The 23,067-nt window shown below is 43.7% G+C and overlaps 1 protein-coding gene across 5 annotated transcripts in view; it reads left to right on the top strand.

Annotated features, from left to right (window-relative positions):
* TRERF1 (transcriptional regulating factor 1) overlaps positions 1–23,067 on the top strand; it is a 197,358-nt gene that overhangs the window by 70,343 nt on the left and 103,948 nt on the right. For all 5 annotated transcript variants that reach the window (XM_045541945.1, XM_045541946.1, XM_045541943.1 and 2 more), the window contains exon 3: positions 7,614–7,696. The gene's annotated coding sequence lies outside the window, so the exon portion shown is untranslated. The remainder of the gene's footprint in view (positions 1–7,613; positions 7,697–23,067) is intronic.

Below are 23,067 nucleotides of genomic sequence, written 5' to 3'. Positions count from 1 at the left end.
CCTGATGCCTTTTACTCCCCTGAACGCATCACATACCCTCTCACCTCTGGGCCTTTGAGCTCACAGTTCTGTTTGTGCTGCCTGGAACACTCCCTCGGCCCAGTACTTTGCCTTGTGAGACATCAGGGAGCCGTGAGGACCATGGAGAATCCCACAATCTGCAGCCCCTCTAAAGAGTTTCTGGGGTCCCGATCTACAGGTTGTGGGATTGAGTGTCACTTGAATTGTGGGTGGCTGCTTACCTTTGCCGTCACCAGTAAGGCTGTAGGGGGCACAGCCTGGAAAACATAGAGGTAGGGATCAGAGCAGACTCTCCGGAGAGGATGGCTGACACTTGGGGAGCAGGAGGGCTGCAGGGGACGGTGACCTGAGGAGGCCAGTGGACCCTGGAAGGGGGCTGACCAGACATCTCTTCTGCATCTGGTCTTGGGGACTGCCTGTGCTGGGGGTGGCTTGGGGCCCAGGGCAGTGGTAGCCTCAGGGCCCAGGCAGGGGCCTGACTGGGGGAAATCCTTTATTTAATAAAAAGGCGATGATTCTACAGGCCAGTCTGTGACCTGCTCTGACACCTTTGTCTCTCAGTACTGTTTCAGACATCAGATGATGCTGTGGTTCAGGTTTTAAACTCTCATCGTTCCTTTATCACATAAATATAATAAAGCTAACAAAGAGGAAAGGGAAATGAAATTAATATCACCCATAATCCCACCACCCAGATATCACTTACATTTAGAACTTGGATATGTAAACATCCTGGGCAATTTTCTGTATTTACAAAGTGGAAGCAAATCATAGATGTATTTTCTGACCTGGTGTGTGTGTATGCATGTGATTTTTGTCCATTTAAAAAAATACATGTTTGCCACAAATGCAAACTGGGGACTATGAAGAGAACCCTCCTTGCCCCGCCTGCACCCCCTAATTCTCCTCCTCGGAAGTTGCCCCTTTAACAATTGCCAGTGTATCCTTGCTTAGGGAGACATCCAGAAGGGACGATGTGTGTGGAATAGCAAACTGTACATGCTGGTCACTGTAACTCGCACAGATGTTGTCGTGGGTGGGTCATGAGGACGGGTTTGTGGTCATGAGGACTGGGAAGTAGTTTGTGGTTGGGGAAGGGCCTTTCTCGGAAACAGATGTCTGTGGAGTTAGGTGAAGGAGATGGAGGAGTGTCGAGGCTTAGGTTTTGATTGGCTTTGTCATGAGGAGCAGGGTGAGAGAAGGTGAGAGAGACTGTGGGCAGGGGCCGGATATTGTCAAATTTTACCTCCCGGGTGGGAATTGAGGTAGAGGAGCTAGCAGGGACGCACACGAGCAAGAGACAGGTCAGGGAGTGGTGTTCATAATTGGTAGATATTTGGAAAATATCCTTGCTTCACAGAACAATAGGTTAACCAACCCTATATTAGTCCCCCTTTTTTTGTTAAGAAAAAAAAGTTTTAACAATCTGTGAATACCAAAAACTTAAGCAAAACTACAGAACTGAACTCGGATTTGGTTCTGGCTTTGTGGTTCTGACTGGCTGCTCGATCTTAGGCTGCTCCTTGGCTTTTTTAGAACTCAGCCTTCTTATCTGCAGATCTGTTGTTCTCAGTCCGACAGGCACACTCAAATCACTGGGAAGCTTAAAACAGAAAATAGCTGATGCCAGAGCCCTCTCCAAACCAACAGTTCCAGAATCTCTGGGGATGGAGCCTGGGAATTTTTTCAAAAATACAGCCTACATTGAGAACCTCTGGATTCAGATCATACTAATTGCTCATTTTAGTACTAAAATGTTATGATTCTATGTATTGTATTATATAATTTAATTCCTTTCAAATACTGTGCACAAATGTTATAAACTTCTACATACCAAGAAGTCTTATTTTTTTTATGAAAAACTCCCCGTAATCCTCATTAGGCCCATGATATAATGCCAGTGTCCTGCAGTCAATAAATCATAATCATAAGTGTAGTAAAACATCAAATAATTAATTTTTGACCCAGGAGTCAAAAGCATGGACTTTAATCTTTAATTTCTCATTCCTTCATTTTGAAAAAGCTTCTGACCAGAGGCTTGAGGCCATCTCTATTTGTAAAGAAGACACTGAAACGTTCAGAGAGCAGACCTTACTGGAAGTGTCCTTGCTAGAAGAATCGTATATACCGTAAGTTCCAATTGAGGAAGTCCAGTTAGGGGAGGCTTTTATTGCATCTAAATTCTACATGGAGTGGGAGGTGTTTAGAGTCTTGGTGCTGTTTTATCTTTACCATTGAAGTTCTTGGTTTTGTCTCTTCCTAAATGAGTCATTTTTTAAAAAGGAACCTAACTTGGGGGGGCGGGGAAACCACTGTGGGAGGTGCCGGGTGGGGGCGGCAGGGGAGCCAACAGCCAGGAGAAGGAGTTTACGCTTGGGACATCCGCTCAGAAGGGGCAGAGCCAGGGGTGTCTTGCTGAGGATGAATCAGGGACAAGTGGGACATAACCCGGTGGGGGAGGGCAGCAGGAATAGTACTGATGTTGATTATTAATTTGCCAAAGATTCAGTGGAGCTCATCCGACACACATACTGCCCAGACATAAGGCTCAGTCCACAGGTGCTGGGGAGGTTGTGAGCAAAGGGGAAAGAGCGTCCTAGTTTTCCCTCTGCTTGGGGACGTGGGACACAGACTGTGTCCGTATTTGCCTGCACTTACACATAAATGAACTGAAGCTACTGAGCCCCATCCTGGAGTGAACAATGCAAATAAAAATATTAGTTTCAGGTGGGATTTCAGAGGAGAGAAATGGCAGCCTGAGGACTCCATTGTGGCGTACTAGGGGGCCAGATGAGACATACACTGGCCGGACAGCCAAATGGAGATCAGTTGGAGGACAGGGGCTCTGTGGGACCAACGCCTGTCACTTCCCCTTTCTGTGCTAAGATCTCCTGGCTGAAAAATGATCCCACACACCCAAGTCACCCAGGCCCCTGCTAGCTGTTGAGAGAGCTTGCTTCCTTGATGCCTGTGGAGGTGGGGGTGGGAGAGGGAGTGAGGAGGAGTGGGCAGATCCTCAGAGCAGCTCCGTGCAGTTTGTCCCAGATCCCTGCCATGCTTGGGGTGAGGAGGATCCCAGGGCAAGGTGCCTCCTGACACCTGGGAAGAGCTTGGTGCCTTTGGAGTTGTCAGCTAGGCGTGCTCCTTGCGTTCCACGTGGAGCCCTCCAGAAGGGCTGGATTTCATCTTTTCTGAGTGGCGTGCAGCACCCTGCAGTTGTGCGTGTGTGTTGTCTAGGGTTGTCACTAACTTCCTGTTTAGGTATGGTCTGAGGCTCGAAGCTTTCACTGAGGTCCAGTGCTTCTCTCTTACTGGCTGTGGGGTGGCCTCTTTGTTCCTCGGCTGACTCTTGCTATCCTTCTTTGCATCCTTCTTGCTGGAAGATGCTCTGTAGCTTCTGCACTTGTTTGTGTTATTGAGGGTGGAGAGTGCTGTGAGGTCTGCAGGCTGGACGTGGGGAGGGGAGCAACACTGAGTAGCCCCTTATATGATGCCAGGCACTGTGCTAGGAATTTTCAACACTTCCTGTTGTATTCAGGCCTCACATTAGTTCATGCAGAACCAGACTCAGAGGGGTTACGTGACCAGCCCAAGGTTGAATGAAGTGATCCCAGGCCTGACTCCAGCACTCCTGTTATTAATATTTCAACCAAGTCCTGGAGCACACTGCCCCTTTTGTTCCGCTGCTTTGGGTACGTCTTGGTTTCTTATTGGCCATCTTGGTGGACAGCATCCCCTCTCGCCCCATAGTTTCCTCCCAGCCCATTGTCGTCCAGATCCACCTTGCCGTCTGTCGGGGTGATTAGATGGCTCATGAATGCTTTGCTGACTTTCACCTCTTCCAGTTGTCCTCCCCGTGCTCTGTGAATCCCAGTGGTGTTGGGTGCTGGTCTATAGCTGGTGATAGAAGTGGATTAGTCCAATTCCCGATTTCCCACAAACAATATTCTTTTCCTACTTCTGGGCACCCAGCCCTTATTATTTTGCTGGTCACCGTGAGCTTCTCCACCCAGCTGGGTTTCTCACGTGTCAAGCTGTTCCCTTGAAGAAGGAAGAAGAGAGTATATCTATCTATGTTTGCAAAAGCTTGCGAAAGCGTGCCAAGGAAAGGACCCAGGACCTTGAATGTGCAGGTGCACGGGAGGGCCAAATCTGGCCATGCTGCTCCTTAGTAGGGTAGCTGCTAGAATTTGCCAGGCTTTGGGCGTCTCCTGCAAAGGAAGAATGGGAATGCTTTCCCAGACTTCAAGAAGGCCCTGTATCCCTTCACTTACCCATCCTAGTTCTCCTGTATCTTCTGAAAAACCTCTGAAATTGTATCACCTGAGCATCAGAATTGTTCTGTGGATTAAGTTATGTTTACCAGTTAAGACACTGTGTTGAGCAGTGGGCAATTATAAGCGTTTTCAACACAGCTATTAATTACCCTCAAGGGGCTTGCGGTCTACACACACACATGGAACACTTGCCCAGAGAAGCTAAATGCAGTGAGCTCAGAAGAGCCAGGGAGAGCTCAGCAAGTGGGGGCAGGGTCCCTCGGTGGACTGCAGGAGAGAAGCCAGAGCAGGGGACTGGGAGGGCAGAGCTGCAGGGGGAGGAATGTGCTCAGCATTGGAACCTCTGGGGTGCATGGAAAACGGGAGGAGCACAGGTGGAATGGAGTAGAGGTGTGCATGGGAAATAAGATCCAAGAAGGATGTGTGCGTCATTTATGAGGGATCCCAAGGGATGGCTATGGAGCTTGGGATTGAACTCCCAAGCCAATCAAATGGGACAAGGGTAGGTGAAAATAATGAAGATCCATCTGGATGTGTGGACTGTGAATGGGCAATGCTAGGGGGGGTGATTGGAAGACATTTATCACGGTGAATTTTAGAAATGAAATATTGAGGAGTTGGATTAAGGGTGGTGCAGTGTATATAGAAAAGAAGTTAGAGAAGTGGAAGGTTTCAAATCCCAGCTCTGCCCCTTGCTACCTGTGTGACCTTGAGAATTTAATCTCTTTGTATCTCAGTTTTGTCCTCCTTAAATAGAGGCTAAAAATGCTTCTCAGAATTGTTGTGTGAGGGGTTTAACTTGTAATACGCCCAGCACTTAGTAGGTGCTCAACAAATACGAGTCCCCTCGCATTTTGAGAAGCACGATTTGTGACTGACTGGGAGGAACTGGGGGAGCGGAGTGCAAGGTTCTGCATCTGAGAGCCCTGGGGAATGATGAAGCCTTCACAGCAGGGGATGGAGTTGTTTGGGGTCCCTGAATTCAGTTTTAGGAACACTCTGCACCCTGAACCCCAGCTGCTGAGAGCTGCCACAGAAAGCCCCACAGCCGTGCAGATTGTGCCTCTGTGAAACCGTGGCCTCTATCTAGTTGCAGCTGGCCAGCCACCAGCTCTCTCTCCAGACAGGGTCCAGACCAGGGTGGGATGAATGAGCCACTTAGGGCACAAATTTAAGGAACTTTTGAATTTCAGGGCCTTGCCTGCGCTTGCATGATGCCCCACAGTGGGATGTGCCACACTGCCCCACCTCCATCGAGCCCCCTCTCCCTGTCTGCCCCTTTCCACTCAGGGGACAGCCTGGCTTCATTCATTCACTGAAAACATCCCTCAGCAGCGAGCTCGCTCAAGTTTCTGCCTCCCTTCCCGTGCGCTGACCTGCATCTGGGTTCATGCCAGCCTGGTTTGCCTTCTACTCAGAGAAAGAAATGTCCCTCCCGCTGGCTAGAGAGAGCCCTCTCCCTGTACTTGGGTCCCTATGCCTCCTGCAGCCCCGGGACCTCAGCCGTTCTGTCATTCGGTAGCAGAGTGTTTCCTCAAACCTCATCCTCCTCTACCTCTCATCCTCTTTTCTTCTGCCCTCACAGATGGATGTCTGGAAGGAATCTGTCCTCGCTGACACAGCCCACTCAGGCTGGCTTCCACCTGTGGGAGGGGGTGTGCCCGGCCCGGGACAGGGACTTGGTGGGTTTTGCAGGAGAGGGCTCCCTCCCACCTTCTGCAGGAACTGCCCTCTTTAAGGTCACCTGCGACCTCCATGTTGCCACACCTAACGGACACGTCAGTCCTTATCTTTCTGGGCTCTTTGCTACTTTTGACACTGTGGACAACTTCCTCCTTCTTGCAAGTCTCTTTTTCTCTTGGCTTCTTCGATTCCACAATAAATCTTTCAGCAACTATTTCTTTAGCACCTACAATGCTCCAGGCTCTGGGGCACACCGTAGTATGATGTCCCTACTCTCAGGGAGTTTGTAGTCTAGTGTGAGGGAAGAGGGATGAAAAAGTAAATGTCAGGTGGCGATGAGGGGTACAAATAAAAATACAACAGGGAAGGGGACAGAAGAGTGCTGGGGTCAAGGTGGGCCTTACTTTTCAGTGTCTTTTTAGGTCATTAGAGCAGAAATCTGGGGGAAGCAAAGGGTGCCTGGGGGGGACAGTGTCCCAGGCAGAGAGAAGAGCAGGTGTGGAGGGCCTGAGCCTGCGTGGGGTGTGTGAGGAAGCCATTGTGGCTGCAGGAAACTGAGGGAGGGCAGAGTAGGAAGAGAAGAATGAACTAAGGTGTCTTAGTCCCTTGGGGAAGAGGCCCAGCCAAGTCATGTGGACCTTGAGGGTCATTTCAAGGCTTTTACTTTGAGAGAGGTGAAACACTGTAGGAGTGTTGTGAGCAGTGGAGTGATTAAGTGATCACTTAGGCCACTCTAGGGAGCATGCTGTACTAGTTTGCTGGGACTGCCATAAGAAAGAACCACAGACTGGTGGCTTACACGACAGAAGTGTGTTGTCGCACAGTTCTGGAGGGTGGGAATTCAAGATGTCAAGGTGTTGGCAGGACCACGCTCCTTCCGAAGGCTCTGGGGGAGGATCTGTTCCAGGCCTGTCTCCTCGCTGCTGGTAGTGCTTTGGCTTGTGAGAAAATAACCCCAGTCTTCACATGTGCTCTTCCTTGGTGTGCCTGTCTGTGTGTGCCCAAATATCTCCTTTTTACAAAAGCACCAGTCCTATTGGGTTAGGGACCCCCACCTACTTCAGTATGATGTCATCCCAACCGATTACATCTGCAATGACCCTGTTTCCAAATATGTCACATTCTGAGATACTGGGGGTTTGGACTTCGACACAGGAGCTTTGAGGAGACACAGTTCAACCCAGAAGATGTGGATTATAGAAAGATGAGGGTAGGAGTGGGATGACGAGTTAGGGGATTCTTGCAATAACCTAATGAGAGACGCTGCTTGTTTGGACCAAAGAGTTAGCAGTGGAGGTAGTGAGGAATGGTGAGAATTTGGATATAATTTGAAGTTAAGTTGACATCATTTGCTCATGGGTTGGATGTGGGTTGTGAGGGAAAGGGAGGAACTATGATGACTTGGGCTTAGGGCCCAAATAACTGGAAGAATGGGGTTGGGTGTCTTCCTCTCCTAAATCCTGTCTCTCCTCGGGGACCTTCCTCAGCGGCTTTGCAGGATCCTCCTGGGCAGGCCCATCAGCTGTTGGGCTCTGTAGGGGATGTCACTTCTCCATTCTCTCCCTGGTTGACACTGCCTCTTCCCGTGTTGAAGCCAGATACCCTGAATATGCTCTCTGGGTCATCCTGCAGGCCCTGGCTGTGGAGGATGCTGAAGGAAGAGGACACAGAAGCAGGACGACCCTGAAAGATTCAGCCTCTTAATCCTGAAACAGGTAGCTTCTCTGAAATTCTTGCCGTTGGAACGTTTTATGACAAAGCGGTCATAAAATTGTTTCTTTGACCTCTGTGGTAGAGAGAATCCCCCAAGAAGGGGAGGAAGCTACTTTGAGCCTGGATACCCATAGATTTCTAGAAAACTTTCCCTAGGAAATAAATGTTCAGTGATGGCAGATCCACACACTGGTTTTCAGTGTCGTTAGGAATGGGGCTGAGGGCATCCCACCTTGTCTCTCTGGACTTTGCAGAATTGTAGTAAATAGTTAAAGATCCAATGTACGTTCACGGACAGCGGCCCTGGAAGTGTTCAGGAGTTAACAATGGCTGGGATGCACCTCTGGAGAATCATAGCACTTCCTAGGAGGCTGCTGTGAGAAACGCCACAGAGCCTGCGGGTTCCCGGACGACGGAGCCTTACTGGTTCTGGGGCATTTCTGGTGTTTTTATCAGCCCTGGCCCTGTGGTCTCTTCTAGTCTCAGTTCAGAAAACGGGCACACAGCTATGAGTCCTGTGCCAGGTCTCACACAGAAGCTGTCTGAAGAGTCAATTGATTTGTGTACAAACAGAATTTTTAATTTTGGGGGGGTTGTAAACCCTGGTCTAGCGGGAGATGGCTCCTTTCCACACATCTCAGTGACAGTGGGGAAGGCGGATGGTGACGTCTGATTTGATTTTTTCAGTGCACGTGGTTTTGTTTTCTTGGCATGTGCCACACTTCTCATTCCTTTTGTGTGAGGCTCAGAATTGATTGCTTCAGTTTGTTTTTTTCTGTGCCTGATTTTGATTTAATTTTTTTTTTTTTTGGGACAGAGTCTCGCTCTGTTGCCTGGGCTAGAGTGAGTGCCGTGGCATCAGCCTAGCTCACAGCAACCTCAAACTCCTGGGCTCAAGCGATCCTTCTGCCTCAGCCTCCCAAGTAGCTGGGACTACAGGCATGCGCCACCATGCCTGGCTAAGTTTTCTATATATACTTTTAGCTGTCCATGTAATTTCTGTCTATTTTTAGTAGAGACGGGGTCTCACTCTTGCTCAGGCTGGTCTCGAACTCCTGAGCTCAAGTGATCCTCCCGCCTCGGCCTCCCAGAGTGCTAGGATTACAGGTGTGAGCCACCGCACCCGGCCTTGATTTAATTTTTAAGCTGTTGTGTTTGGGGTTCCAGTTGGAAACAGATGGCTCACTCACATGGGGTAACACAGAGACTGTGCTGAAGCGACTGTCCATGAGGTGCAGGCGGAGTTAAGGGAAGCCACGGCGTCCCAGGGCCACAACGGCAGGGAGCTGTTGTCACCTGGCCGAGGCCTGAAAGGAAGAGAGAGGCATGGGCTGTGAGGATTGGAAACAGGAGCTGGAAAGGTTGTCTCTGGTAGAGGGATGCCACCAGCCTCCAGCAACGTGGCTGGGAAAGAGCCCAGAGAATGAGTGTCCCCAGGAAACTCCCCTCCCAGGCCTCCCACCTCCTGATGCGGCACTGGGAGCAAGGTGGGTGCTGTCCACAGAGCAGGGCCTCTGGGGCAGAGCTGAGTGGGGGAGGCTGGAGAGCGATCTATGGAGCAAACGGGAACTGTCAGACAGAGCTGAGATGCCACTTGGATTATAAGGGGCGTTTCTACTTTAGAACAAAGAGAGGCTTTTGTGTTTATCTGCGTGAGTGAAACTTTGCATTATGAGGTCAACTACATAGAACCAACTGCTGGCTCTGAGACCAGCAGGAACAACAAAAATCCTCATCTTTTTTATATTAGTAGTTGAAAGGTCCCAGGGAAGTCAAGTGACTTGCCCAAGGTACTTATTAATTCATTAATGTGATTCCTGAAAGCCTGTGACATTTTCGGGGTGGAGTGGGGAGGGCGAACAGTATAAAGCATTTGAAACAGTTAAAAACTGTAAAGCAAAATCTGAGCAAGTGGCAGGAAAAGGCTGTGGTTAGTGTTTATCTGAGTCCAATTGGGCTGTTATAATGATACCATAGACGGAGTGGCTTATACACAACAAAAATGTATTTCTCACAGTTCTGGAGGCTGGAAGTCCAAGGTGAGGGTGCCGGCATGGTCAGGTTCTGGTAAGGGGGGTCTCTTCTGGGTTGTTGACAACTTCTCACTGTGTCCTTGCATGGCAGAAGGGGCCATGGCCCTCTCTAAGGCCTCTTTTATAAGGGCACTAATCCTATTCATGAGGTCTATGCCCTCAAGACCTAATCACCTCCCATAGGCCCCGCCCTTAATACCATCACCTTGGGGGTCAGGATTTCAACACATGAATTTTGGTGGGGGACACGTACATTCAGACCATAGGAGTTCTTGTTTCCCATTTATTAGTTTGGATTCTTGGGCTGTGGATACCAGAAAACTAAACTCAAAGGGTATCCCATAGCACAGGGGATTCATCAGCTCGTGTATCCACAATGTGCAAGAATAGGGTGGACTGCGGGGTCGATGTGAACCAGCAGCTCAGCAGTACCTAAAGCATCCAGTTTTTTCTCACCTTTCTGCTCTTTCTTCCCTGGGTCAGTTCATGCTCAGGCCGGCTTCTGCACTGGGCTGGGGGAGGACTGGGTTCCTGGCGACCTGGGTACTGTTGAGGGAGGAGGGAGATGGGTATTGGGAGCAGTAGCTAACATCCACCATACTGTATCACCTGTAGAAGTCGAGTAAAACCTCACTAATTTGGACTCATTGTTGGGGGTAATAGTGAGAGGAAACCCACTCTTAACTAGTAAAATTCTGAATTTTGAAGTGTTTTAATACAGTGTAGTTTCAGGCAGAATCTTCCCAAATAGCTCTTTTTAGAAGCAATTAGCATCTGGTTCTCGAGTGTCTTAAAATGTAGCACCTTCTAGTGTGCCTTTTGCGTCCTCTTTAATTTCTAATTTGCTTTTTCAGCCTTTTTATGGCCAGAGTAAACACTGAACTCAAGTTCTGGGTTGGTGGAGGTTAAATTACAGAAATGAGGTTCTTCATTTAAAACCTCATCTATAAAATGGGAATAAGAACAGCACCTGCTTTATGGGTTTGCTGTGAGGATTAACTGAGGTAATCCCAGTCAAGTGCTTACTTAGCTCAGTGGCTGGCCCTATAAAAGTTACCTTTATTAGTGTCATAGATCTCAAACGATTGTCACCTTTACATGTTTATGTGCATGTTTAATCTAGGAAATTCACTCTCTTCACTACAAATATATTATCTGCCACTGATTAGCTCTGTTAGAGATGAGGTAAATAAAGGTATTAAAATATTTAGTGTTTATGGATCTTTGTTTTTTTACTGAAGTGCTTTTTTATTAGACTTAATTTTAGGGGAAGCCTAAATAAAGAAAAGTTTAAGTAGCATACAATTAAGTTAAAAGTAGGTATAATCTCAGGAAAATAGAGATTTTAAAATTTTATGGCAACATGTCAATACATTCTTCACATGGCCTGTGTCAACTGGTTTTCCTCCTTTATTCTCAGTTTGGAGGCTCTGGGGGGATGAGTGACTGACCTTGGCTTTGATTTCCCAAACTAGCTGCACAGTTAGGCTCTCCAGGGTGGGTAGATTTTAGGATCACCTGGATTGAGTGAGATGCTGCAGTCGCGAGAAGCTAGTATTGGGTATTTATTTCAATAGAATTTCTGCTGACAAAATGCTGTGGATCATTCTCTAAAGCCTTTGGTGCCACAGGGCTGACCTCTCAATTCCAGGAGGGTCAAGTGTCTTGATTTGGGGTTCCCAGAATGATGGTGGGGAGAGCACAGGTTGGCACTGTGCCCCCAAAAGCTTGATAGCCTCTTTCAAAACCGGAAGGTAGCTTTGAGGCTGGAGGGGTGGGTGTGTAGGGTACAGCAAGAGGGGAATGTTCCAGAGTGACCAGGAACTTCAAAGACCATAAATTTTTCATGCCCCTTCCCCTGAGTATTGACTAAAATCAAACTGAAATTTTCTGTAGGTTGTTTACTGCTCTCAAGGCTCATCGCCGTTTTGATACCTAGATGAAAACTGATAGACCCTAAATTCCTTGGCTCAGAGGGTGCTACAGAGTAGTTCTCAAATGAAGATTGCCTGGACCAAGAAAGTACCAAAAGAAAAATGCTTTGGGGGGGTTGGCCTAGGCCCCCAGTTTTTTATTTTGCCAAGTTAGGATGTTTTTAAAACTCTCACATTCATCACCAAAATTTTATTAAGAGACCATCTTGATGAAAAAATAGTAGGAAGGAGATAATCTAAGAACAAAACATAAATCTTTAAGTGGAAAACACTCAGCTTTAGGAATAATTTACTACACTGTTATTTTTCTGACGTCACCTTTGAAAACGGCATCGGGAATGGGTGCTACCCTGCATCTGTCCGTGACAGGTGTTGGAGACCCAGCCGGAGAGGTGGAGTTATCTACTTAATGTGCAACGTAGGGAGAAATACCATACTTTTTGAAGTCTTGCTTGAAGCCTAGTAGTCCTCTAGATCATGTGTTGATTGTATTTATAGGTTAAAGTTGGGGTGAAATTCATTTTGATACAAGTCTCGATAAATCCAATTCATTTTATAAAGAAGGAACTATTTACCCTCCAGCCATTAACTTAGAATTGTTAGTTTAATTCCACCATCAGGAAGAAAATCTTGAAATACCTAAATAGCTCAAATTAAATGGCAGGGGGACTGTTTTTCCTTTTCCACAATTTAACCCTCAAAATGATAAATCCCGTCAGTTTGATTTGGCATCAGCAGTGCGGTGTGCCTCTGTGGGTGGGAACGTGCCACACGCACACGCAGAAAACATTGTAGTCTGGAGAGCCCCAGAAAGGAAGGGGTGCTCGGGAGAAAAGCAGTGTGCGTGTAGTCAGTCCCTGGTAAGTGTTAGTACTTGTAGCAAAAGTTACATCTTGGAGCTGCCAAAATAGTAGGGCTTTTTAAGATGTCTTTTGGAGTCATTAAAAATGCCCAAACATACATCCAACCACCCCTGACATCCAGAAGATTAACAAAACGTTACTCATTCTGCTTCACTTCACATGTCTGCTTGGCTTTGCCACAAACACGTTTCGCCTTCCAGCCGGGGATTAAGCTTCCGTGTTAGGCCATGACTGCTGTGAAAGCAGCTCCTCTGTTCCTGCTGGCGGGAATAGAAAGCCTGCCTGCTCACCTGTGTGCAATCCTGACCGGAACCAAGGAATCCTGGAGCCAAAGCGGGTTTCAAGGTCCCTGCCGTGGCTGGCAAAAGGTGTCCTAATCCTAACATTTCATTGATCTCTAATGTTTCATGGATTTCTGTGAACAAGGATGTGAACTCAGATGTGTCTTTCTCAAGAAAAAGACCATTCAGCCGCACACTCTCACCTACAGTTATTGCCCTGTTACCACATGCCTGGGCCAAGTGTCACCGTTTGAGTCCTGCTTATATCCTCATATAGGCTCACATGGCACAGTTCTTGCCTGGGCCAACGGACCCTCAGTCTCGACTTGCTCCGACTCCGTCCTGCTTGTTTCTCTCGAGGAGCATCTCGCTCTGCAGCAGACCATGCAATCTCCAGAGCTATAGCTCATTGTACTTTCTGACAGACATTACCACAAAACTCTTATCTCAGTCAGCTTGGGCTATCACAACAAAATACCATAGACTGGTAGCCTGAACAGTTTATTTCTCATAGCTCTAGAGGCTGGGAAGTCCAAGATCAAGGTGCTCAGCAAGGTAGGTTTCATTCTGAGGCCCCTTCACTTGGCGTATGGGTGGCTGCCATCTTGCTGTGTGCTCACTTGACCTCTTCTTTGTGCACTCAGAGAGAGAGCAACCTCTGGTGTCTCTTCTTATAATATAAGGGCACTGATGCTGTCACGGGAGCTCCATCTTCACGACCTTAGGTAAACCTAATTATCTCCCAAAGGCCCCACCTACTGACACCATCTCATTGGGGCTTAGGGCTTCAACATATGAATTTTGGTTGGGGAGGGAGCACAAACATTCAGTCCAAAACAACCCTGAATCTTTATCTGAAGTGCTCACGGGTCACTGGTCCAGGCACCATGCAGCAGAGAAAGCCTTAGAGTTTCAAGCTTTTGTTGCTGTGAAAGAGGTGAAGTGTGCTCCACCTGGGGACAGCATAATAGAATGGAAAGTTGGAGGCCTGCACCACAGAACTGGAGGTGACCTGGGGCCACACTGGTGATCTTCTTGTCTTTCCAAATCTTAGGTTTCCTATTTCCATCTGTCAGTGGTAAAGTGGTGGTTGCCACACTTGGTCAGCCTCAGTGAGATATCAGTGCTTCATCCAATATTGCTTGAACACCTTCCTTAGCCTTCTTCACGTGCCTCTAGAAAGGAGGCTCTTGGATCCAAAGCCTGGGAAAATGGATTTTTTCTTAACACTTTATCATCTTAAGCATTTACTCCCTTTTCATGGGGGAAAGAGAGGCAGTAAATTAGAAGGAAGCTGTTCCATTAGAGATTAGTATCTTCCATGTCGTTTTAAATGTATGCACACATGGTAACGTCCCCATGGACACACACACACCCTGTACCAGGTGGAATATTTTAAAATATAAAAAGGCCTTTGAAAATCCTTTTAAACTTTCAAGGAACAGATAATTCTTGTGTTACATAAACTGTTCCAGGATTTAGAACAAAGATGGAAAACTTCCATATCCTTTTTCAAGCAAACGTGACCCTGATATCAAAGTTGGCAAGTCCCCAAAGGGAGGGCTCTATACCAGTCTTACTTAGGAATGTAAAAATTTTAGATAAAATCCTACTGATTAGATTTCAGCAATAGAGTGTGTGAATGTTCTACCATAACCAAATAGATTCCATTCCTGGAATGCAGGAATGGCTTCATATACATATATTTTCATATGATTCACATAAATTGCTTAGGTAAAAATATGTAATAATCTCATTAATTCCAAAACTGCATTCAATCAATTCAACTTCCAATTTTTTACAAACCACTTGAAAAAGAATATATAAAATGACCATTCTTTAATACGGTAAGGAAGTTGAGTTCACACAGCTCACTGGCATTCTATTAATACTTACCAGCGAAGCACTCAAGGCATCACTGGGTACCACTGGGATCAGAACAAGACGGGCATTAGCAAACATTGTTTCTTTAAGTTTTAGCCAATGTGGAAAGTCATAAACTATCAACCTGGAGAATAAATATTGTAAAGAAAATGATAAAGTTGCCATTTTAATGACAGAATGCTTAGTTGTAGACCAAGAAGACTTAAATAGTTTAACTAAAAACCTATTTCTTTGGTGGTGAGATTAAAAGTAAGGATTTGAATTCTTCTGAAATTAGTTCATGAGTCTGATGCCTTTCCTCTGAAGGACCCATCAGGATGTTTTAAATTTCACAAAATGGTTCTAAGTTTATTTGGAAAAATAAGTAGATGAGAACATGAAGGGGAATTTTGAAAATGGTTTTGGGGGAAGGGAATTAGATCCATTGGTTATTAAAATATATAGCACTACCAGATATTAAAATGCAATGGGAAGACTTTGTAATTAAAACACTGTGGTGCTGGCATAAAAAAAGGAGAAAGTAGATAAGTGAACTAGGATAGTTCAGAAATAGACCCTTGCATGAATAATTTAATAAATCATAAAGAAGTCATTGCAAATCAATGGGGAAGGGGAAATTATTCAATAAATAATTCTGATACCTCATTAGCAATTTGGAAAAAATCATTTTGGCTTCACCAAAATGAATCACAGATGGATTAAACAATTAAAGTGCAAAATGTAGAGGCATAGGAAATCTATAGAATTGAATATTGCTTAGAAACAAAAGAAAAACATTCAGAAAGGAAAAGAATAGTCAGTCAACTACAGGAAAATGTAAGATTTCTTCATGTCAAAAAACCAATCGGGAAACAACAGACTGGGAGAAGACTGACAGTAACATGATCAAATTAATATCTTTATAATGTGAAATGCTCAAATTAAAAAAAAAAGTCCTAAAACCTTGGCAGAACACTGGAATGGCTAACTAAACACAACACTAAACAAATATATGGAAAATGTACAAAATAAATAGTAATAAGAGACATGCAGATTAAAACAGCAGTAATGTACTATTTTAACATATTCACCAAAAAATACATTTTTAATGCTAGTCCTCAATTCTGGTGATATTGCAGTATAGTTAAACAATTTTACAATGTATTAAACAGCCATATTATTCATTCACATATTTTGATCCAGTAATACTGCTTCTATGGACTGTCTTCTTCCATCCCCCACAAAGGAGACAATACAAAATATTTAATAAGCTGTTTAAACAAAGATGCTCCCTGATGCATTATTTACAAAGCAAACACGTGCATTTGTGCATGTACACACACACACACACACACACACGCACACAATATTAGTATCTGACGGTTGGGTAACTATAAAATAAAATATTCTTCTCTCAGCATAATACTCTACTGTAATTAATAATTATTTTGGAGATATGTAGCAATGTGGCAAGATATTTACAGTATAATTTTATGTGAAGAAATGATAAATGGTAGTATAGTTTCACTGTGGAAAACAGCTCTGTAGTTGTGCTGTTAAAAGGAACGAATGATTACTGCACACAACAACACAGAAGAGTATCAGAAATATAACATGAAGCAAAAAAGCAAGTTGCAGAATACATACAGTATGATTCCAATTACATAAAATTCAGATGCATGCAAAACTAGTGATACAGTGTTAAGATGTCTGTATGCACAGAAAGACCAAGTGATTGTAGACAAAAATTCAGGATAGTGATAGGAGAAGAGAGGACGGAGGGAAGCCCCCTATGAGTGGGGAGGGGTACCTCGGGGATTGGTGGCATTCTCTTTAAGCTGGGCTGTGGACACACGGGTGTGTTTTATTGCTATTTTTTTATACCCTTCATGTACACTATAAGTATTTTTTAATGTATTTAATGTTTACTGAAAATATTAAAACCCGTATTCACTGATTTACAATTATGTACAAAATATGTATCTTTTATAAAGAAAGTGAGACAATATATAGGTAACAGTGATTGTATTAGAGTGGTGAGATTATGAGTGATTTGTTCTTTCATTTTCTCTCGTTCCCAAATTGTCAATTATGTGCTTACATCACATTTTTTAAAAGAGAAAATAAGACAAAAAAGGAAATTTGAAGACAAATGCAGTTATAGGATGATGTGAGGAAGTCTCGTTTCCAGTGAAAGGAGCACCGTTGCTAAGAGCTAATAGACTCCACCACTGAGGCAGGAGGGGAAATGCACCTAAAATGTAAAAGAGACATAAATGAGTCCGCAAATAATCACTGAGTATCTTTCATATGTGAGAAAACATTGACCTGGGTTGTACTCAGAAAAAAACTTTTGAACACTTGAGTTTTAATGAATTACTAATGGATGAATTAGAAAGGCTGGCATTTCTATGGGTTCCCCCTTTTTTAAAAAAAGTTTTATTGTTTTGTTTGGTTATAAAAATAATGCTATTGATTTGAAAGATTCTTGCAAAAAAAAAATAATAGAACCTGAAGCTGATTAGACACTAGAACTAAATCGTAGTTTTAAGGAAATACAGGGGATAGAGGAGCATGTTCACAGACACCACAGGGATGTGATCAAGCAGTTTTCTGGGACATATGACCCATACGTTTCTTCAGTACATAAACGGCATGGGAAAGGAGGGAGGGGGACATTATGTAATAAATTGTAAAAGACTCAAAAGATAGATCAGCCAGATACAAATGTAAATCTTGTTTGGATTTTGATTTAAACTAACAACTGTAAAAAGGCATTTATGAGACAATTGGGGAAATTGGGACGCTGGATATTTAATGATATTGAGAGGTTAATTTTAGTTTTGTAGGTGTGATATGTTAAAATGGTTGTGTTTTAAGGAGACATACTAAAGTATTTATGGACAAATGAAATATTTTAAAATAATCCAGCAGGGAGTTTGAGTTTGTTAAATATAAAAAATCTGTGTGTTTTATATGTACAGATGGTTCCTGACTTACAATGGTTTGACTCATGATTTTCAACTTTGCAGTGGTATGAAAGCAATACTCATTCATTACACTCCCTATAGTGGGGTTACATCCCAGTAAACCGATATTTTTGACTTACGAAGGGTTTATTGGGAAGTAGCCCCATCATTAGTCAAGGAGCATATGTATATGTTTATTTATTGAAGTATGTATAGATGAATGATATATCTAGGATTTATGTTAAAATATTCCAGGAGTATGGGGCATAAAGATGAGACGAAGTCAAGCCATGTGTGATAATTGAAGCTGGGTGATGGGTATATATATTTCAGCTACTTTTGTGTATATTTGAAAATTTTCATGATAAAACATAAAAAATAAAATAAAAATAATACATATTCATTGTTGAAAATTTATAAAATATACAGAAGGAAATGAAAGTCACCTGTAATTCCACCTGCCAGTGACAACTTTTATCCATATTTTGATAAAAATCCTTCCATACTCTTTCCTCGTGTCTTTATAACTCATGTTCTTATCCATTCATATATTTAAACAATAAAGAAATTGTACCACTTGTATTGCTTTATAGCCTGCTTTTTTACATTATAAGATAGGCACTTTTGTGATTTAATACATTTAGATCTTCAACATAATTTTAGTGGCTATATATTATTCCAATACATGACTACACACACACACACACACACACACACACACACACACACACACACACACACACACACACACACACCTTAATTGTATTTAACCAGTCCCTTACAGATGGATATCTAAGGTGTTTCCTTTTTTCTCTTTTTCCTATTTTAAATAACTCTATTGCATACTTGTTTATTTCTTTTGACAAATATCTAGAAGGCCAAAGAGTTTTTTAAGGTATTTTTCTCCCATCTTGCCAAATTGCTCATTGGAAATATGATATAATTTAAAACTCCCTTTTTCCTGTTTCATCATAATCTCAGCAACCTTGGATCTTATATTCACAATATTTTACATGTTTGCCAATCTGATAGAGGGATAAAGAGTATCTCATTTTTATTTCCATTTATTTGATTATTAGTGAGTTTGAAAATCTTGTCATATATATATATAAGTCATTTGTATTTCTTATTCTGTGATTAGGTGCTTATGTTTTTTTGCCTAGTTATTATATTTATCTCTTACATAATTGATTCACAAGGGCTCTTTACATATTAAAGGATTCTAATATTTCATATATTATATAAAATACAGCTTTTCCCCCTAGTTTGTTGTTCGTCTTTTAGCCTTGGATCATTTATGAACAATCATTTGTCAAGAGCTATTTTTTTATTTTTAAGTTGGGGTCTTGCTCTGTCACCCAGACTAGAGTGCAATGGTGTCATCATAGCTCACTGCAACCTCAAGCAATTCTCCTGCCTCAGCCTCCTGAGTAGTTGGGACTACAGGTGTACGCCACCACACCTGGCTAATTTTTCTTTTTATTTTTTTTGTAGAGATGGGGTCTCTTTCTTGCTCAGGCTAAGAATTATTTTAACAGATCTTTCTAAAGATTATAAATCTAGATTTTTTTCATTTGAGCCATTGTAATTTTCTACATTTTAATGTTTGTAACCTTATTCAGTGTTTTATTATATAACATTGCCATCTAAAGTCTTTTGTATTTCAGTAACTTTTTTAGTTATCAAGTAAGATGTTTGTGGCAGAAAAGAACACATTTAAAAAATTTGCCTATAGTTTGAGTAACTATAGTACATCAGATAAAATTTGGTAGTTTCCCTTTCAGTAGTTTTTCCGTGTGCGCGCGCGTGTGTATGTGTGTGTATGTATTAGGGTAACACTAGCTAAAGAAACCATTAAAACCCCAAACTATAGCTTAACACAATAGAGGTTCATTTCTCACTCAGGCCAACATAGGTCTTTCTGCTTGGTGGTCAGTCCACTGGTGGAGCCCTGAGTGATTCAGTGGCCCAGGCTCCTTCCATCTATTGCTCTTCCATTCCTGAGGGTATTGGAGTGCTCTGCATGCATTTGGCAGATGGAGAGAGCATGGAGAAGGCACACCACTTCCTACCCCCCCTAGCCTGAAAGTGCCCCATATCACTTCCACCTGTGTTCCATTGGTAGCAATCGTCATATGGCACCACCTAGATGCAAGGGGTGCTGGGACTTGTAGTCCCTGGCTGAGTTGCTGCTTTACAGTGAAAACCCTACACTCTGGAAAGAGAAGCATAAATATTCACTGACCATTTAGCTGACTATGCCACAAGGTATCATATTTATATTGTATATGATATATATTTTTTCTTTGCAAAATGGAATCACCCTAAATTTTAGCATCATGTTGTGAACATTTCCCTGTGTCTTTAAATCTTCTTCAAAAATATGAGTTTTAATGCCTACATATTACTTCCTGTATTGATGCATCGTAATTTATTTAACCATTTTTCTATTATAGTACAGTTTAGGTTTTTCTAGATTTTTTATTATTATGAATATTGCTGCTGTAAATGTCCCTGTGCATAAATCTTTAAGTATTCCTCTGAGTATTTCCTCAGGGAAAATTCTTGAGAGGGCATGTGCTCTGTATTAAAGCTAGTGATACATATCACCAGATGGCCCTTCAGAAATGTGGACTGATTTACAGTCATCAGTAGTGTCTGAGGGTTCTTATTTCAGGGCACCTTGACTATTTTGAGCGTTACAGTTGTTTTGGTTTTTGCCAGTTGGATAGTTGGGGACAGTCTCACATTGTTTTAATTTGCAAGGTTTGCTTACTGATGGGTTTGAACATTTTTTCATGAGACCATCAGTAATCTTGTGTGTGTGTGTGTGTGAATTGCCTCTTTGCAGCGTTTCTTTTTTTTCAATCATTTATAAGGGATTTTTATGCAGTATGTGTATTAAGTTGTCATATGTTACAAATATTTTATCTAGCTTCTTCTTCCCTTGATTTTGCTTCATAACCTAATTTTCTTAGATTAAACTCTGCTGTTGGAACCCTAATGTGTGATATCACACCCACTGAATCTGCGCAGGTAGCAGTACTCCTGAGATTAATAAAATTTTAAAAAGCAAAGCAGACTCTTTTTCCTGACCTATCCTATGGTTTGAATGTTCTTTATGTGAATTTTTATCTGGGAGTGAGGGGGTTTAAAGTGCGCATCGAGAAAATGGACTTGACAAGGAGGATTTGGGGCACTGGTCTGAGTTATCCTCGGAAGTAGTGAGATCAGCTTCTCCATACTCCTTAGCTTCCCTGGGAACTTCAGAGAGGCAGAGAGGCCTGTAGTTGGTATCTGATGACTCTGGTTTAGGTGGGGGGGAGTAGCAGCAGGCTCTCAGGGGCCCTCTGGCTGTTTTGCATGTTAGATCTTACAAAGAACACCGTGGTGGAGTGGCAGGGCCTGGGGTGCAGGGAACTTGGTTGTAATCTCAGCTCTGCCACTAACTAGCTGACTGTATGACCTGGGGCAAGTTGCTTGTCCACACTAGGCCTCGTTTACTCACCCGCAAAATGTGAAGGGTTTTTCTAGGTGAGGCTTTGGGTTTGTGAATTCCAGGACTGTGTAGTGGAGTTCTCAGCGAGGGCTTTTTTGCATTTATTGCCCGTGCTGACCTCTGTCAGGTGGGTGGACAGGGAGCAGGAAGAAGCCAAGTCCCTTTGGTCTCCCAAGTGATTTATGAAAGAAATCAATCCAGTATATATCTGTTCCAGATATAATGTGATCTAAATATGATAGCCACCTAATAAGATTAGATGAATCTAATATGGTTTTCCTCTAAAACACAAATACTGCACCACTTTTAATTGTAGTAGCCAAATTAAATTACTCATCCCAAATTAGATTTCCAGCAAACTTAATTTGAACATGAGCTCAGTACTGCAGGCCCTGAGTAATTTTTTAAGATACAAAATAAATCAGTGGGATACTGGTATTGTTCCTCTGGGCTCTGTAGTGGTTACCATAAAAGGGAATAGGTAAACATCTGGAGAAAACAGGCAGAAGTAAAGACGAGACAGACACTGATTCTTCACCTTATCATTGAGAATTTGGAGAGGTTTTTTTCCCTCTTTCCGTCACTGTGACCCTCACTGGTCTTGGAAGATGGGAAGCGAATAAAGGCAGGTGTAGCGATCACTTCAGTTTCATTGCTTGTGATCGCCTTTCTTCCTTTTGTTCCTTGAATGATCCCCTTAACATCTTCACTCGGTAGGAAATGGCTCACTGGGTAGTCTGTGGAGTCACAGGGTGTGTGGTGAGGAGCTAGAGAGGTTTATAGCATTACTTACATAATCAGCTAGGTGATTACCTGCAAACCAACCCAAACTGGTTTATTAAGCAAAAGAAGAAAATGTGTTAGCTTATGTGACTGAGCAATCCAGGGGTAGATTTCAGCGTCAGGTGAGGCTTTCTCCAGGGCTCAACTGAGATGCCGGGTTTTTCTCCTTCTACGTTCGTTTCTTTCTGGAGCATGATCTCCCTTCTGGTCCCAAGGTGGCAGCCCATGGCTCCTGGCCCCGCAATTTGTTTGTTCTCATCCAGCGGGGAGGAATGAAGAGGGGCTTCCTTGATGTGTCAGCCGAAGGCCTGGAATTGAGTCAGTTGCCCATCATTGGCTTCCCTTGAATCCTGTGCTCCCCCAAATCAGTTACTGTGCCAAGGGGGTGGGACAGACTGACTGGGAGCTTCAGGGGACTCTCAGGAAAGCAGACAGGGTAGTCAGTGAGGTGGGGGACGTGGTACCTCCAGACCCTCACTGTGCACTGTATAGAGCCTTCTGCTTTCCCAAGCACGGAGGCTCACATTGTCTCACTTGAACCGTGAATGGCCCTGAGAGGCAGGTAGGACACGTTCACTGGTGAGGAAGCGAAGTTCACGATGGGATCAGCCTACCCAGGACCTCTCAGTGGTGGAGCTGGGCCCAGGCTCGGTGTCTTAGGAGTTTCCCATTTCACCGTATTCTGTCTTCCTCACCCGATCCTTCCCACCACCCTCTCCTTCCCACTCCTCCAACACCAGCACAGTGTTCTTCATTAAACAGACAGTCAGTCAATAGTTGTTAACTTGTTATTGACTGACCCGTGTACCGTCAGACCAAAGGTGGCCTTTCTGCTCTTACTTCGTGAATATCATTATAGCAAAAACCATGTGGTCGATTCCCAGTTATTAATTTGTGGATTGTCCCTGGTAATTCAGACTCTCTTTCCCTGAATTACGGAGTTCTTCTACAGAAGGATGGAGTGTGATTTGCTTGATGGTAAACGTACAAAGAGGACCCAAGGGGAGTATGTGTGTGTCTGTGTATATACAGACGTGCCCACGGACCAGTATTACAAAATTAAGGTGTGGACAGCTGAAATTAGATATGATGCCCTTCTTCCCACTTAAATGTAACTTCCATTTGCGAAGGTCACTATTGGCAAGGTT

Source organism: Lemur catta, chromosome 2 (assembly GCF_020740605.2).
Source record: "Lemur catta isolate mLemCat1 chromosome 2, mLemCat1.pri, whole genome shotgun sequence".
In the NCBI taxonomy this organism is placed as follows: domain Eukaryota; kingdom Metazoa; phylum Chordata; class Mammalia; order Primates; family Lemuridae; genus Lemur; species Lemur catta.
The sequence above is the reverse complement of the archived record's forward strand: the minus strand, read 5'-3'. Positions and strand labels throughout refer to the sequence as shown.